The 17,866-nt window shown below is 58.2% G+C and overlaps 1 protein-coding gene across 5 annotated transcripts in view; it reads right to left on the bottom strand.

Moving 5' to 3' along the window:
• Window positions 1-17,866, bottom strand: part of POU2F2 (POU class 2 homeobox 2) — a 78,290-nt gene that overhangs the window by 43,299 nt on the left and 17,125 nt on the right. For 2 of the 5 annotated variants that reach the window (XM_033430868.2, XM_049703952.1), the window contains exon 2: window positions 14,918-14,978. The exons of 2 other annotated variants lie outside the window; for them this stretch is intronic. The gene's annotated coding sequence lies outside the window, so the exon portion shown is untranslated. Of the gene's footprint in view, window positions 1-14,917; window positions 14,979-15,135; window positions 16,950-17,866 lie in introns of those variants that run through there. One more of the 5 variants, XM_033430869.2, reaches the window with a different exon arrangement.

The following is a 17,866-nucleotide window of genomic DNA, read 5'->3' as shown; positions in this document are numbered from 1 at the left end:
TGCCGCCTGAGACATCCATGTGCCTCCCATCCCTGACCCATGACGGCCTCCTGCCAACGTGAGTCGTTCCCTAAAAGCTTTCACATTGCTGGCCCACCCTGAGTCACAGCAAGTCTGGGCTGCACGCTGAACGGTGTCCCCGGGGCCCTGGTCACTTCTCCAAGCTCACATACCTTCAGACCCGCTCATTCCCTGCTCACCTCCTTCGTGGAGCCTCTCCAGGAAAGGCCTCTCCCTTACCTTCACGCATGACCTCTTTCTGACAATGGACTTCTTCTCAGTGCCAAAAACACCAGGCACTTTGAGGTTTGTGTGGAGAACACCAAATAGATAGAACCCAGGGCTGTGCCTCCCAGAGATTTCCCCAGAGGCAAAGCAGCACCTGTCCGGTGAGGGGAAATCCCAGGTGTGTGCAGGGTCAGACCCTCGCTCTGCCTGACCAGCTGCATGACCTTGGATTGGCAACCTCACTTCTCTGGGCCTTGATGTCGGCACAATTCCGAAGGTTCTCCCTGATTCCTCCACTCCCCAGGCCACCACCATCTCCGGCCCCAGTGACATCAGCGGCCTCCTCCCTGCAGGTCTCTGTGCTTGCACACCTGACCCTGATAGTCTCGTCTGCTCCCCACACCCAGAGAGGGTCTTTCTGAAACAATCAGGCCGTGTCACTCCCTCGCTTCAGACTTTTCAGGGGCCTCCCTGCTTTGGGGAATAAAACCCAAACCCCTTAGTCCGGGAACTCCCTGGCGGTCCAGTGGTTAGGACTCCGCACTTTCACTGCCGAGGGCTCGGGTTCAATCCCTGGTCAGGGAACTAGGATCCCGCAAGCTGCACAGCGGCCAAAAAAACAAAAACAAACCCCTTAATCCAGGCTACAGAGCCCTGTGTGATCTGGCCTCTGCTGACAGGTCTCCTCTCTCCCCCCCACCCCACTCTCTGCTTCACCTACCCTGCTCTGAGCCTCGCCGCCTCCTCAGACCAAGTTCTTTCCTACCCTAGGCCCTTTGCATGAGCCGGTCCCTCTGCCTCGAATGCTCCCTGCCTGGTTAAATCCTACTCATCTTTCAAAGCTCAGCTTAAATGTCTTTCCATTTCTGTGTTGGCTCCCTATTCCTGTCTCTCCTTTAGGGGACTTGATCGCAATTTCTCATTTTGCATTTAATCGATATTTACACTTAAAGATCTGTATCTCCTCTTAGTTTGTCGGCTCCGTGGACATCAGCTGCGCCAGTTTTGTTCACTTCTTTATCTCCAGTGCCCAATACAGGGGCCGCCACATAGCAAGTGCTCAGACAAATGAATTGTTTATGGGGACAAGGACCCGAGGCAGAGGACTTGAGTCTTCTGAGCCTCAGTTTCCACTTCTGTCAAATCAAGATAATAATGCCTCAGGACTTCCCTGGTGGTGCAGTGGATAAGCCTCCGTGCTCCCAGTGCAGGGGGCCTGGGTTCGATCCCTGGTCAGGGACCTAGATCCCACATGCATGCCGCAACTAAGAGTTCACATGCCACAACTAAGGAGCCCATGTGCCACAACTAAGGAGCCCGCCTGCTGCAACTGACACCCAGTGCAACCAAATAAGTAAATAAATAAATATTAAAGAAAAAAAGATAATAATGCCTTCTTTACAGGTAGTGAGGTGGTGAGGATCCCAAGAGACGATGAATATTGACGGTGCTTTGGGGAAAATGCTCTTCAAATATAAAAGCTCGCAAGAGCTGGAACCTCAAGGATGGGCCAGAATCAGAGAAGAACAAGAGAGGAGGGCATGGCCATTTTTCAAGTAACTTTATCTGCCAGACATTTTACATCTCCTTGTTCACTGTCTCCTATGAGATGGTGGCACTGACCCAGAGGAGGAAATCAAAGTTCAGAGAGGAGAACCACCTTCCCACAGTGTCACAGCAAGTCCGTGGCAGAGCTGGGATTTGAACCCCTCACAGCGAGGCAGTCACGTTTCCCATGCACCTCCAACAAAACTTGACCCCTTGCAGTGTTTTGTTTTTTTTCCATGCCTAGTGGCATGCGAGATCTTAGTTCCCCAACCAGGGATCGAACCCGTGCCCCCGCGGCGGAAGCGCGGCGTCCTACCCACTGGACCACCAGGGAAGTTCTCTTGGTTCTTGACAACCATTTGTGGGTTGGACCAACGCAGAGGGCCTGAATGGCAGTCCTGGCTCTGCCAGTCACTGGCTGGTGATCTTGGGTGAGCCACTTCCCTTCCCCAAGCCTCAGGGTCCCCATCTGCGAAATGGAAATAATGATCACGCCTACCCCTTAGGGTGGCCAGGGGATGCGCCAAGAGCCCAAAGGTTGAGTGCTTAGCGTGCAGTGAGCGGTCCGTGAGCAGCTGCGACCTTGTTAATCTTCCATGTGCGGGAACAGCGTGAGCAAAGGTTCGGGGCACATCAGGGAGATGATGAGAAGCCGGTGGAGAGAGGGTCACCAGAAAGGACCTCTCAAATGAGGGGCGTCTGGAACCAGACAGAAAGGGCCTCCCAAGTCTGCACCTGGCTGTTGAGGAGGGAAGAGGGAAGCTGTGGAGGGGTCTCCTGGTCTCCTTCCCCTCTCTACTCTACCAGAACCCTTACTTCCTTCCAGGTTTCCTAGGCCTTGGCCAGAATCCCTTACACCTCAGTCACCGGCTAACCTCGTCTCCGTCCCAGGGCCCAGGCCGGCTCCAGCTCAGCGGGGCCCGGTCTTCCCTACACAGCCCACAGGGACCCTTCTCTCTTCTGTTAGTTGGAAAACGATAATCTGAAGATAATACCAAATAACTCATAAAGGTGAGAAGTGAGAACTGTTTTAGGCATAAGCAAGCACGTGGCATGTGAGTAGGTACATGTGTACATACCTCACCTTTTAAACAAACTGCCCCTTCCCATGTGCCAGAGGGATCCAACACCGAGCTCTTCACCCCCCTTGGCAAAGGGGTCGCTGTGAGACCCGAGGGGTGGGGGGACGCGGGTGCAGCGCGAATGCAGGGATTCGTTGACGGGTGGGTCGCTGAGTCCTCGGGGAAGGGTGGCGGCTTGGCAAGGAGACCTGGGGTCATCTCAGAATCCTCCTCCTCTGCAGTGTCCCCCAACTTCCCATGGATTCAACCCACAGGTGTCTGAATCCCTCTGCTCTTTCCCCCGCCACCCGCTCTGCCCCATCTCTGCACCCCTGTCCCCAACTCTGCCCCATCTCCCGGCCATCTCCCTCTCTCTCTCTCTGTCTCCTCTCCAACCTGTATGTTGCCCGGGTCCTTCCTCACTTCCTCACTGGTTCCACACATATCTCCTGAACACCATCCATGTGGCAGACACTGAGCTGGGGACAAGTGAAGCAGCCCCTGCCTTCCAGAGCTGACAGTGGAGGTGGCCCTGGGGTCTTGAGTCCATGCCCTGTGCCGCTCCCTAAAGCACCACTCTGGTGGGGCCACTCCCCTACCCAAACAGAGATGGAAAAGCTTGCCACCCTAGGCTCTCTCCGGCTTCACCTTCCCCAGCTGCCAGGAGAAGGGGAGAGGGCAGGCTTGCAGCCTTGAGATGCCTTGGTAGGGGCACCCGGGTGGAGGGGTGACCATGCTCCCCGGCAGAAGGATCCTGTCCCCCACTCCCTCCCCAGAGAACTCTGGGCCTTCAAGGCACAGGTTTTCCGCAGGAGGGGCCAGAAATGCCCTCTGAGCAGCGCACTCTTCAGGGGCAAACCAACGTTCAGAGCAGGCACGTGACTGGAGCAGAGCCACACAGCAAGTCTGTGGCAGACAGACAGGATCCAGCCCCAGTTCTCCAGCTGCATCTCTGCAGGTGCAGACCCGGCCGCCCTCCTCCCGACACTGGCACCCCCAAGAGAAAGAGAGAAGAGTCGCTGAGCTCTGTTCTCTGTGCCTTCTGCTGCCTCTCCCAGGACCTGGGCCTCTGTTTATTTCCCCAGCTGTGGGAGGGGAGGTAACCCAAGAGAGACTGCAGTGAGAGGGGCACGTGGGGAGACAGGCAGGACAAGAAAGTTCGAGGGAAAAGCATGCAGCCGGGCAGAGAAAGAGGGGTGCAGGGGAGGAATGACCAGGACTGTGCAGGTAGAACAGAGAGGGATGTGGAGATGCTTAAATCCCTGGAGGGAGAGGCAGCAATACAGGAGAGTCACACAGGGAGAGACAGAGACGGAAAGACGCAAAGAAAGAGAAACAGAGACGGGCAAAGTGGAAAGAGAGACAAAGAGAAAAAGAGAGAACAGGAAGCGGGAGGAGGAAGGACTGGCGGGGTGGGGCCGCCAGGACCTTCTGTAAATTGTTTCCCTCACACCCGCACTCCTGCGGGGTGTGTGGCGCGGTCCCCAGACCTGAAGGGGCTGAGGCGGGTACGTGGGAGCGGTGTCCAACCCCAGCCTATCTCTTTCCCCTGCCCCCAGCTGCCTCACCGAGGCAGGGGCCCAAGTTCCGTGTGCAAGGGGTAGGGCAGACCCTGGAGGACCTCGATGGGGCGCCCCGGGGGTCCCCCACCCGTTCTTGTCCCCTGCCTTCTGCTCCCCTGACTTCCGCCCACGCCTCCCTCAACCTGTGGCCGTCACCTCCCTGCCTGCCCACGCTGACACCCTCCTGTCCACCCCTGCGCCCCCACACCACTCATCCAGAGACCACCTCTCTGCTCGCCTGCGGGTTTGGGGTTAGGGAAGGGTGCCCAGCGGCCTAGCCAGGGAGGGGGCTGGTGGATTATCGAGGATGTACAGGACTGCGGCTGACGTGGACCAGGCGGGAGAGGAGGGGGTCGTGGTGATGGACGAGGCTGATTCTGCGGTGTGGGGGGGGGGGCCGGCAGGAGACGGGGTGGAGGAGGGCTGGGGGAGGGGTGGTGAAGACGCGGGTTGAGGGGGGGCGCAGGACCAGGCTCACATTTGGCATTCAGGGCAGCTGACAATAAAAATGCTTTATTGCCAAGAAACTGGATCGATCGGGGCTGGAGGGGGCCGGCAGGGGGGACGCGGAGGGCTCAGCGCAGAGACCGGCGGCCGGGCCTCCGCAGCGACCAGGGCCCGAGCCGCCCTCCCCCCTGCGCCCCCCTCCTTGCCTCCTGCCCTTTCTCTCTCCTGCAGCCACCGCTTAGTTCTTATTATATTTTTTCTTATATATTTTTTCCCCCAGCTTCTCCTGCTCCTGTTATTTTTTTTTTCTTTTAATTTTTTAAAAAACTCGCTGCACTCCCAACGCCGCAGGCCGGGTGGGGGTAGGGTGGAGGCCTCTACCGAGGCCGGGCCCCAACCCATAGGGCATCCAGAGCTGCCGGCTCCGGGGCTGAGCCCCACTTTGCTTCCACACACCCACCCCCCGCCCCCGTCCAATCAGGCTCCCCCCAAGATACGGGTGCCTATCTTCCCCTGCCCCTCATCCTAAGGGCCTTCACCCACCCATGGAATGACACCCCCCTCTGGTGGGCTCAGGGCCCTGGCTAGGCCTTCCTCCCCTCCCCCTACCTGGCCCCCCGCACACTCCCAGAGCCATTTGACTGATGGTCAGAACTGTCCGTCAAGGGGGCGCTGAGCCCCTGGGGACCCAGATGGGAGGAGGGAAGGGGAGAGGTCGAGGGTCAGGCCACGTCCCCTCAGCTCAGCTCTTTCCCCTCCCCCTTCCTAACAAAGGGAGCAGCGGCCTGACACTTCGGGGTGGGGGGGGGGTGGCCTGGTACTGGGGGAAGCAGGGAGGAAAGAGGTTGTGGGGATGGCCGTGGGCAGGAGGCGGGGCTGGGGCCTGCCTGCCCCTCCTCTGCCCTCCCCCTCGGGTCAAGGCTAAGGTGATTCCTCAACCTCTCTGGGAGGCTGGGCTGGCAGGGGAGGAGGACCTGGACAGACAAAGAGCCGGAGCCCTGGGGAGTTGGATGCTGCGGGGGACGCACCTGGGACCCAGGCAGTCCTGGCTGAGGGAGGGGCAGCAGACACCCCTCTGGCCTTGGTCTCACCCTCCGGCTGGCCCTGCCTCCCCTCCGTACCAATCCCTGTGGATCCCAGAGCCATACCGAAGCTTGGGGAGGGTTGGAGCTTGGGGGTGGGAGGGAAACTGAGGCCCAGAGAGGAGACAGAGGCAGGGTTGGATCCAGGATAGAGGCACAGCCCCAGGGTTCTCAGCACTGTCCCGGAGGAACCTCACCTTCGTTTCCCCTTCCTGCCTAGGGAGACACCCCTCCCTTCCTGCCCATTCAGAGGAGCCCTAGATGGTGGGGTGGGGTGGGGGGTAGGCAGGGGTGGAATGTTCTTCAGAGACGGCAGAGGAGGCTGAGGAGAGGGAGAGGCCGCTGGGGTGGGCGGACCAGGAGAAAGAAATTCTAAATGTGGTCTGTCTCTAGCACTGGCCTGGTGCAGTTTCGAGGTGAAACTTCAAGTCAAAAAGGGCAGAAAAAAAAAAAAAAGGGCAGAAAACCAACGTGGACAGAGCCCTCCAGCGCTAGCGATGGCTTTGGAAGAGGGCGTTCAGAGAGGTTCTCTGGCACGCCCAAGGTCACACAGCAAAGAAGGAAGATGTGCTTCCGTCCGTCCTTGACCTAACCAGACACTGCCTCTGGGCCTCCCACCTGCCCACCCCGACTGAGGGCCAAGGGGAGCTGAGGCAGTGGATAGCTGTGAGCCCCCCACTCCCCATGCCCACGGGACAGATGAAGAGCCTCTAGAGAGAGAAAGAAACGTGCACAGCTTCTGCACTTAGATTCTTCTGCCAAGGTGGCTCTCGGGGAGAGGGCCACAGCCAAGAGGAAGAGGAGGAAGATACAACGGGCCTCTTTTGCGGGGGGGGCGGCTGGAACAGGCCCCCGTGGCCTGCCAAGAGGGCCCCAGATGGGCCAAGGACTATAGGGGGTCCCACTGCCCTCCCCCAAACCTCCCCTCCCTTCTCTCCCTCTCTTTCTGGGCTGGCTATCGACCGGGTCTGTGACATGGTAGATCAATACGGCAGGGATATAAAGCCGGCTGGCTGGCTGCCTGCCTCTGCCTCTCTCTCTCTCTCTCTCTCCCCCGCTTGCCTTGCTTCCCTTTCCCGGAGCCGCACCCAGGCCCCACCCCCCCACCCCCGTGTACCCCTTACCCATGCCTCTGAGGGGCCAGGGCCCCCCAGCACCACCCCCCTACAGCAGGAGAGCTTAGGGAGGCTGAGAGGTTGAACAGCCAGGAGAGGGGGTGAGTATGAGAGTGGGGAGGGAAGCAGATGGGGATGGGGGTCACGCTGGCAGGTAAAGGGGCTGGGAGAAACTGAGGGACACACGCCCTGGGAGAAAGCAGGCATCCCCTCAGTTGGAAGCAGCGCAGGGAGATGGGGCCCTTTGAAGGTATGAGACGGATGGACCTCTGGGAGGTGGGCAGGGGGTACCTGGGGGCTGGGGAGACATTGTCCTGAGCCCGTGGGGGCGGGGGAAGGCCTGGGGGTGCTGGATTAAGCTTGGGTGAGTGGATGCCAAGAACAGTGGGGCAACCCCCAGGCAGCCTGTTGCCCACCCCCAGAACCCTGGCTCCCCCTCCTTGGGTCTCTGTGGGCAGCTCCAAGTTGGCCTCGCCCCAGGGCCTGGACTGCACTGTCGGGGGGGAGGCGGGGAGGGCTTGTGAGGCATCGGACAGGAGATCCCAGGGGAGGGCTGTGGTGTCTGAGCTGCCATATGTGTAGGGTGTGTCCCCGGTGTGCTTGGGTGGCCATGACTTTGAGTCCTTCAGCTCTGCGTGGGACTCCGGGACTGTATGTCCCCGAGTGTCTCAGCTACTGAGTCACCTCTGTGTGACCAGGAGTCTGTGGGTGTGTCCCAGGGGACTCGGAGGCTCTGTGTGTGTGTGTCCTTCCATGGGTGTCTCCTGTACCTGGATGTCCCCAAATGATGTCTAAATATGTGTAGGCAGATCTGCCTGTCCCTCGAGGGAGTGTGGGTGTGTCCCCGGGAGCATCTCAGTGACCCCGGTGCCCAGGCAGTGTGGCGGCTACGTGTTCCTGTGTTCCAGGAACTCTGCTGTGTGTGTGCGAGCCCCCATCCGCGTGTATCCGAGCATGGATGGCTCTGTGAGTGTCTGGGAACCATGACACGAGTCCCCAGGTGTCCGTGTGTATGGATTCTGTGCCTGTGTCGGTGGGTGGCTGTAGGTGTGCTTGTCTCTGGCGTATTGGAGGCTCTTTCTTTCCGAGAGTGTCAGAGATCCCGTGTGCACCCCATGCATCTGTGTGACTTCCGGCGTCCCTGTGTGCCGATACCCGAGTGTGTTTCCGTGAGTGGGTCGGAGGCTCTGGCCGTGTCCCCGTGTGTGTCGTGGTGACTTGGTGCATATGATGGGGTTTCGGGTTTGCGGGGGGTATCTGAATGGGGGAGGGTTCAAGGCCGAGACTGCCACTGCGATGCTGGCTAGCCCGTTTTATCACTACATCGCCTCCAAATCCGAACGTGAGGGCCTGTCTGCCTTCCTTCCTTCCCTGCCAGAGGCCCCAGACCCCTGCCAGGCTGGGCCCAGGGCCCCCTTCCCCAACCACCTTGGGTGGCCGGACCTCTGCTCCTCAGCACCCCCTGCGCTGGAGGAGGCCACCTCAACTCCACCAAGCGACCTCCGTCCCTCCCAACCCCCCCAGCACCACCGGCTCCCCCCACCCTCCCCCCACCACAAGTCCAGTCCAACCCAGACAAAAGCAATTACTCCTGAGGTAGGATGTGAGTGTGGGTGTTAGAAACAGAAAAAAAAGGGGGGAAGGGAGGGGGGAGCGACACACACACACACACACACACACACACACACACACACACACACAGAGGCAGGGATGGACAGCCAGAGACCCGCAGAGACAAGGGACAAGAGAGACACACAGAGAGTGTGAGAGAACAGACGGGGAGAGACAGAAGATGAAAGAGACCAGAAGAGACACAGACAGACACAGGAGGCAAAGGCAGAGAAAAAGAGCAGAGAAAGGGCAAACGGGAGGACCCGATGGAGAGACACACAGAAACAGAGACCGGAGAGAGAGAAACAGAGAGCACCAGAACACAGCAGAACCAAAAAGCCAGGGATGGAGCTGCCTGGAGAAGAGGTGCAGATAAAGAGAGGACGGGGCCAGAGACAGGGAGAGCTAGAAAACAGAGGGGGGGAGAGAGAGAGAGAGAATGGGAGCGATACACAGAGGAACAGAAAGACAGTGAGAGAACGAGATGAGGTTGAGAGAGAGATAAAAGACAGAGGGACAGGCAGAGGAGACAGAGAAAGTGAGAGACAGCTGGTGAGAGGGACCCAGAGAGACAGGCAGCTAGAGGGAAGTTGATAATGCAGGAGAGACAGACAGCAAAGCTGGAGCGGGGCTGAAGGGAGACCAAGTCCAGAGTGACCTCGAGCGCTTTCTCTCTCTCTCTCTCTCTCTCTCTCTCTCTCTCTCTCTCTCTCACACACACACACACACACACACACACACACACACACGCACACACGGCTTCCCCCCTCCCCCAGGCCACTAGTCAGGGCTGCCCAAGCGCTCCCCACGGCCCTCTGGGCTCCTGTGAGCCACAGCAAAACAGAACCGAAAACCCAGGGATGGAACCGCGCAGGAGGGGACAGGAAGGATGGACAGGGAGGGTCAGGGCAGCAGCAGGGAGGGGACAGAGCAGACTGGGCTCAGGATCACCAGGGCAGGAGGGAGACTCCCTGTCACCGTCTCCCCCTGCCACACACAGGGACACGCATACCAAGGGCCTTGGCCGTTCCTTACACTCCGCCAGGCACAGCAGGCTGGCCAGGGGGTGGGGCCCCCAGAGAGCAGGCACGAAGCCAGCCCCTCCTGGCCCACAGCCCTGCGCACCTTCCCGGCTGCCCTCAGCCCCGTCTCTCTTATAGCCCCATCCCCCAAGCCCGGTGGTCTCAACAGCACGCTGGCTCTCACGCGCGCACGCTCGCACGCTCTGCTCTCGGCTTCCCTTTCCCGGAGCCTGACTCTGCTCCCCGGCTGACTTTCGTGCTGTCTCCGTGGCTCTTTACCTGCTTTTCTCCGTTGCATCCTCTCTCCAGGCATTTCTCTGTCGTGGGACGTACTCTGGGTCTCCCCGAGTCTCTCTCTCCCACTCTACTCCTCTCTGGCGTATTCCTGGATCCCCCCTTTCTCAGATGACCCCTCTGGCCCTCCTGTCCCCTCGCGCCCCAAGAGAAGGACGGCCGATGGCTGTGCAGGGGCCTCAGAAGCTGTCCTGGAGTCAGGGGGTGGGGCACCTCCTTTCTTGCTTTTCCTTCAAGTGCCTTTTTTCCTTCTCTCTTCCTCGCCCCCTCTCCCCACCCGCGGCAGGTCCACATCTCCCCATGGCTCTCTCTGGAGACAGAAAGCTAGACACGGACCCATATACACCCTGCACGCAAGACTGCAAACAGATCCAGGCTCAGAGGAAGAGGAGGCAATCAGGATGGGAGGAAGAGGCCAGACATGGACGAAGACCAAGACAAGGAAAAAAGAAGAGGGCGATGGAGGTGGAGCCCCAGGGAGAGGAAGACGAGAAGAGAGAAACCAGAGACCTGCAGAGACCGCGGGCAACGTGAGCTGGACAATGCCAGGGGTGGGGGTCACGCGCTCACTGCTGAACATCTAGGGTCAGACTCTGCGACCTGTCCGCTGCCACCAAGCCCTCACCAGTGTCCTCTGTGTGAAATCGGGGTCAAGTGCCTGCCCTCAGCCCCTGGGGCTCCATGCTAGCCGGGACGGTAGGCGCTCTGGCCTTCGTTTGCTCTAGGACTGTCTGGGATGCCAGGGACTCATCGGTCCCAGAAGCTGTAAGAGTTGCCAGCCACTGTCACCCCCTCTGCATCTGTAATGCCCCACCCCATGGCTGACAGCCACTCCCAGTCCTGGGTGGGTGGCAGCTGTCTCCACCCAGCCAGGGACAGCAAAGGCAACCAAAGGGATCTCTAGCGGCTTCCCGGCACCCCACAACGACAAACAGCCCCTCCCATCCCAACTCCACACCCAGCGAGGAGCGCCACCGCCTGCCTGCGCCCGGCCAACCTGCTACAGCAGCACAGCCCGGCCCTCAGCCTCACACGGCCGTGGCCCATGGACCAAGCCCTGGGGCCTGCCCAGCAGCAGCCTCAAGGGGCCGCCCCCACGCCGCACCCCACACCCCAAGGCCACATCTGTAACCGCACACATCCTATTCCTGGAGCCAAAGCCCTCACCCCGGGCACAACAGAGAGGTGGCTAAATGGGCCTGGGGGATCAGAGAAAACCCCAGGACCCTAGGGGGACCTGCTGGCTTCTTGGTTCTTGTCTGCAGAACACCTGTGCTGCCACGCAGGCCTGCACTTCCCGGAGCATCCCAGGGCCACACCTGCACCCTCCAGAGAGGACGTGCCCACCTTGCAGCTCAACGTCTTCTTTCTTACACAGCCCTGGGTGCTGTGCAAGTCACCTCCCCAGACCCGGCAATGGAAGCCGGGTCTCACCCACCGCGAAGCTCCTGCTTCCGAGGTATTCCAGGCCCCCTCGGGGTGTGCGGGCACTCCAGGCAGGCCCCGGCACTCATGCCAGAGTCACCTCTGGGACCCCAGGGCCTGGTCCACACCGAAGGCCACTGTGTCTTTTTGTGGAAGGATGAAAGGACAGAAGGGAGGGAGACAAGGTAGGGACACAGCCCTGCTCCTGCCTCAGGTGGCCATGGGGACTCAGACCAGGCCAGCATCCATGGCCCCCAGGAGTGAACCCCCCAGCCCGAGCCAGAACTTCCTCCTTGGCTTCTCCTATCCCTCAGGAGACGCCTTCCCACCCCTCCTCCCAAAGACTCCCTGAGGCCCCCCGGGCAGGTGAATTACATCCTTCTCTCGGGATCTAGCGGCACAAGGCTCAGCACAAAAGAACCCCCCGGAAATGGTGGCTGAAGGAATAAATGGATAGATGTGGGTTTATGTGTCTATGTGTTCACTTATTTATTCATTCAACAAACACTTTTTTTTTTTTGGCCATGCCATGTGGCATGCGGGATCTTAGCTCCCCGACTGGGATCGAACCCGTGACCCCTGCAGTGGAAGCTCGGAGTCGTAACCACTGGACTGCCAGGGAAGTCCCCATTCAGCAAATACTTAGTTGAGCATTTACACTGTGCCAGGGACTGGGTGTCGACGTGTTAGACAAATAGAGACGTCTCTCCCTGCCTCAGCCATGAAGCTTAGGGCACGGAAACACTACCCGGAGAATATATGATCAGATACCGCGACAATGGCAAGACGGAAGGACAGGGTAGGGGGGCCAGGCCAGGCCAGGGGGGTTGGGGAGCCCTAGATGGAGATCTGAGAGAGGTGGAAGGGTGAGCCCAACCAGGAGTGGAGAGAAGGCCCTGGCAGGGGTGGGAAGAAAGCCAGAGGAAGGGCCAGAGGGAGTGAAGGAGGGGGAGCCGCGTGGGCGCCAGAGGCAGACCAGCGCCTCCAGGGCTGGAGGGGGGCTCGCTCACCCCGGGCTCCATGCTCCAGCTCCCTCCAGGGCATTGAGGAGGCCTCTGGACACGTTTTGGGGAACCACTCACCTTCCCAGTATAGTTATAAAGCAAAGACAATGGGGGGTGGGGGCAATGTTCGTTGTAATTGTTTTGCAACAAAATTAAATACCTAAAAGGGTGTGGCTCCCTTCCAACATGTGTCCCCCGGAGGCTGAACTTTCCCTGGAACCACTCAGATGTTTTGGCCACAGCTTTCAAGGCCAGTTTTAGTTTACGGACTCCATCAACAAAACATCTCTATTGTATAATTGTCTCTAGTTTCTACCAAAACACCAACAAGTAGCCCCAGTATGATCTGTGATTAATATTAGCGCTGCTAAATTGATCAGGGTTGGCTCCAAATAAGACTTCAGGTGTTCCCTTCTCCACCCCACCCCACAAATCAAAATCATTCCCAAAGCACAAAGATTGGCCACAGGAGATTCCAAACCTGCAGTGGATTTTGGTGAAATGGAAGAATGAGAGCTTGAAGTTCAGACAGACCTGAGTCCAAATTCTGACTCTATCATTAAGGTTACCATGGTAACCTTAGGTAACCTTAGGCCAGCTGCGCCTTCCTTCTCTGTGGCTCAGTTTCCTTCTCTTGCAACAGTGACTCACAGCTACTTCACAGGGTGGGAGGGAGTGCCCAGAACAGGCCCTGGCATAGAGGTGGCCCCTACCAAACCTCAGTTTCCTTATTAGGCTATAACAGCTCTCTGGCACGTGTTACCCAATCTGTCGTGCGTATGTCTGTGAAACCTTGCATACTTAACAAACATCTATCTGAACACAAAGAACTAAAATCACAGCCCTGACTGCAACCTCCACCAACTCTGACACATAATTCCTTTTAAACACCTCTGTCACTTTAGCCCGACTTTCAGGCATTTCTCAAAGGCCAGCCTCTAGCCCCCAAATGAATTCTGCAGCCTGGAAGCTCCTTGACCTTCTTTTCAACGTCAAGAGCATCAGCGGATATGATGGTTCCTGGGAAAGCTACACTTCTGGTTCCCTGGAGAAAGCACACGTCGTGTAGTTCAGACGCCTACGTTCCTCACCGGCTAGAATAGGGCCCATGGATGAGCTTCGGGGGGTCTGTGAACATCCTGAGGTTGGAGCACAATTGGGTAGACATAGGGATGCGTTTTCTTGGGAGAAAGTCTACACTAAATATTGTAAAACTGGAAATCCATGGGCCAAAGTTTGCCTGAAACACGTGGTTTGGACCACAAGGGGCTTTATGAGATGTGGGGGTAGTTGCCGATATTGAAAAACTGAGAGATTCCACATTAAAGCCTGGACCCCTGGCTTCTCCTGAAAATCGGAAAATCTGGCAAGTGGCAGGTACGTCTCTGCTTGGGGACAGTCAGTGGGGCTGAAGGGCAGCTCCCCCACCCCTGCCAATGCATTTTCCAGGCCACCGCGGTCCCTACCACACCAGATCGCAAACCCTAGCCTACAGCTTTCATCTGCTTCTTAAAGTAAGGCTGTGACACGCCCCGCCCACCCCCAACCCCAGAGCAACGAGGCTATGAGGGCAAGCAGAGGCCTCCCTGGGGTCCTGAGGCCTGTGGGTTAAACCGCTCTGGTTGGGGCACCATGAGGCAGGGTCCCACCCCAGAGGCCCTGTCCCTAACCCTCCCCAGATGCTCACTGCCAGGGCCTCCCCAAGCTGAGTGGAGCCAACCCCAGAGCAGATGCCCAGAGCCTCTGCTTCCTGCAGAGCTGAGCGGCTAGAGGACTCCTGCTTCTGTCTGAGAGGCTCAGCGGGCTCCAGGGAGGGGCCTCACAAATCCTCAGTTGCTCAGGGGAGCTTCCAGCTGCATTTCAGGCTCCTGACTTCCGAGGCTACATGCTTTCATGGAGTAACTTCGTTCATCCTCACATCCTGTGTGTGTGTGTGTGTGTGTGTGTGTGTGCAGGGGTGCTGTTATTACCCTCCTTTGACAGATGGGGAAACCGAGGATCGCACAGCTGGCAGCGGGCAGAGCTGGTGCTGTCTGGCTCCCGAGCTGGAACCCGAAGAGCCTCACTAGGCTTCCGTCCTCGGGACCGCGAGTAAAGTGGGTTCTGTTATTATGCCCTTTTATAGACGAGGAAATGGAGGCTCTGACTGTCCCAAGTCACTCGCAGTTAGGAAGGGACAGAAAAGAGATTCTGACACGGGAGGGCCTGACCCCAAGCTGTGATCTGAGTCACCAAGTTACCCCCATCTCTCTCCTACTGAGCCTACCTACCACTCATTGGCAGAAATCCCCACGGTCACCAACAACCAGAACCACGGGTTTGGCCAGAAAGCCGCAGGACACACAGAGGATGAAAACACAGATCAGTCAGAGTAACCTCGCGGAGGACAGAGGCAGAACGAGGAAGGGCAGCATCCCCGGGGTGGGGCCGGAGCTGAGGATGGGAAAGCAGGGGCTTCCGAGAGGAGACTGGAGCCGGATCACAGCAATAAGCAGAGCTCTGGGACCGTGGCCCTTACCTCTTGGGCAGAAGCAGCGAAGCTAATACATTCAAGCCACCAACCCGGTCCAGTAGAGAACCTGGAGAGAGAGGAGAAGGGATTGAGCATCCTGAGGAAATCGTGAAACGTCTCCACCTCGGGCAGAACGAGGCACTCCTGGGGCCAAGGGACCCTGCACACCATCAGGATCCACACGTTGGTGAACGTAAACTCAGGTCCTGACAGCCACTGGTTACCTTCACTTCTGGGCTCTAAGTCTCAGTGTCGCCATCTTATGAATGGGGATAACGGATGCCTTCTCTTGTAGAACATCTGTTTTTCCCGGCAGACTGGAAGCTCCTTAAAGGACAGGGACTGTGGCTTACACCTTTAGCCTTTGACAGAGGGCCTGGCAAACGTGGGGCGCTCATTAAGTACATGATGGATGACTGAGTGAATGGATGGATGGATGGAGGGATTAATGAATTGACAAACTATGTATCTCAAAGGACTGCAGGGAGGGTCAAATGAGAAAGAAGTGTGAAAGGGTTCTTCATTATTAGGTGCCTGTGTGCTGTGGGGAGACGGACACAAAAGTCATGATGATGTTTCTAACTGGTATATTTGTTCACTCATTTATTCATTTGGTTAACCAGCAAATACTGAGGCTCATCTGAGCTGGGCTCCGGACCAAGCGTGGGAGGTACGGAGATGGATTAGACAAGGTCTCTGCCCTGTCTACCGGGAGCTCGAAGGCAAGCTGGGGCGACTGAATAAAGAACTGATGTCCACACACTGGGGTAAGCAGAGGATGCAGTGGGAATCCCAGGGGAGGTCAGGGGAGACCCAGGGAGGATGCAACCCCCGAGCCAAGCCTGGCGGACGAATCCACTTTAGCCAGGTGGAGGGGCCACATGGGAGGAAAGAGAATGTCAGGCCTTTGGTCACGCAGGGCTCAGCGAGAGACGTGGGAAAGATGAGGCTGCAGAGATGGCAGGGGCTGCACCCAGCAGGGCCTGGTCCAAGCAGCTGCGGGGGAGGGAGATGATGCAGTTTGTCTTCAGAAAGGTCCCACTGCATGCTATGTAGAAGATGGGGAGGACAGAGAGGTCTACAGGAAGTGGGGAGACCCTCTCCCAAGAGTGTTTGCTGAGCCTCTCTGCAGCCCTGCAGGAAGGCAGAGTGACTGCTGGTGTCATCCCCACTTTACAGATGCAGCAGGCGAGGCTATGAGGAGACTGACTTCCCCAGAATCCCGTACAGCTCGGTGAGGGGTGGAGCTCAGGCCTTCGTGCCTCCTACTGAAACCCTGTTTCCTGCCCTCTGGGAACGTGGTCTTCTTGGAAAAGCTGCTTGAAGCCACACAAAGACCACCCTTGCTGTGGGCATTCAGAGAAGGAGCAGGGACTGGAGGAGAGGGAGACACTTCCCACCAGGCGGGTCCTGATGAGTGGACGGTGGGCGACATCAGAAGCAGTGGCTCAGAGAGGGAGAGCCCTGTGGGTGGGCTCACCAAGCCAGGAAGCTCACGGCTGCCTGACATCTGTGTGTCCCTGTGGGTGCACTCCCCAGACGGGAGACCTCAGGGGGGTGGGCAGGACGGCGTGGACCTTAACGTTTGGCAGGCTACTTTTCTATCTCACGGCAAATCTGCCGGCACAGATGGGGAAACTGAGGCCCGGGACCAGCCAAGGACACAAGGAATTGGTGGAGGCGGGACTGGAGTCCAGGAAGAGAAAAGAGAAAGAGAAAGAGATGGACTGAGACAGTGGGGAGAGTGATGATAGACAGATAGACAGATAGATAGATAGATAGGAAGAAAGGAAAGAGAAGAGAGATGGGGAGACACAGACAGACAGACAGGAGGAGTGGAGGGAGCGCAAGCAGAGACCAGAGAGAAGCCCAAATGGGAAAGTAAAGAAGGGGTGTAAAAGTAACAAGGGGTCCGCCCAACTCCTCCCCCTCCCCCCTGCCCCCTCCCCCCCTCTCTACCTGGGCCTCCATCTTCAGGGGTCAAGGGGACCCGGACCCCTGGTCCCTGTGGGGAGGGAGGAGCTGGGGTTTCTTCCCCACTCAAAGGCTGCCCACTGCCCGCCCCCCCCGCCCCCGGAGCTAATCAGCGCTGTCATCTCCACGGTGAGGTCTTGGTTAAGGAGATTTAGGGCTCGGATCAATAGGAAATTTAAAAATCGATGCAGCGCGCAGGGCAAAATCGATGGCGTTTAATCGCCTTGCCGATTCCCAGTCAAAACAATTAGCCGCGCTGAGTGTTGAACACGGTGGCGACACGGCATTAACCGTCAATATTGGTGTAAGTGATGGCGGGGCGGGCAGGGGAATCCCCGGGCCTCTTAGGGGCCCGGAGTCAGACAGTGCCTTCAGGCTGGGGTCCTCCCTGCAGACAGCGCCCCCCTCCTGCCCTGGTCTCTGCCCTCTGCCACCCTCATCTGCGATGCCCACAGGCAGGACCACCCCTGGCCCGTCGGCCTCCAATTCTCCTCCTCGTGCCATCTCCCAGGTCCCAGAACCCCCGTATTCCCCTGACAAATCCCTCTCCCAAGTAGCTAACATCTCCCCACGGGACAGGCAAGCCCTGTGGGAGCTGGGAGCCGTATTCCCAGCAGGACCTTGAGACTGGAAGATGGGAATGGGAGCTATTTAGAAGGTGCCTTCTCCGCATTTCACAGATGGGAACTCTGGGGAACAGAGGGCAAAAGCAGATGGCCCGTGGTGACCTGGCACGGAAGCAGAACTGGAACCCTGACTTCTCTGACTCCGGAGTCCCTGTTCCCCGCAGCTGCGCCACACAGAAGGGGAAGATTCCAATGTTTCCTGGGGAAGGAAAGAAGGTCCTGGCCCCTCAGCTCTCCTTGAAGCCACTAGAACTGCTTCTGGAGTGTAGGCTGGAGCCTGGCTCCACTGGGGGTCCCTACACCACCCAGTACAGGGTATGGCCCTGAGCTGGAGCTTGGGACAGGCCTGAGGATG

The sequence above is a fragment of the Orcinus orca genome, chromosome 20, assembly GCF_937001465.1.
Source record: "Orcinus orca chromosome 20, mOrcOrc1.1, whole genome shotgun sequence".
Lineage (NCBI taxonomy): Eukaryota > Metazoa > Chordata > Mammalia > Artiodactyla > Delphinidae > Orcinus > Orcinus orca.
This window is presented reverse-complemented; position numbering and strand designations above follow the sequence as displayed.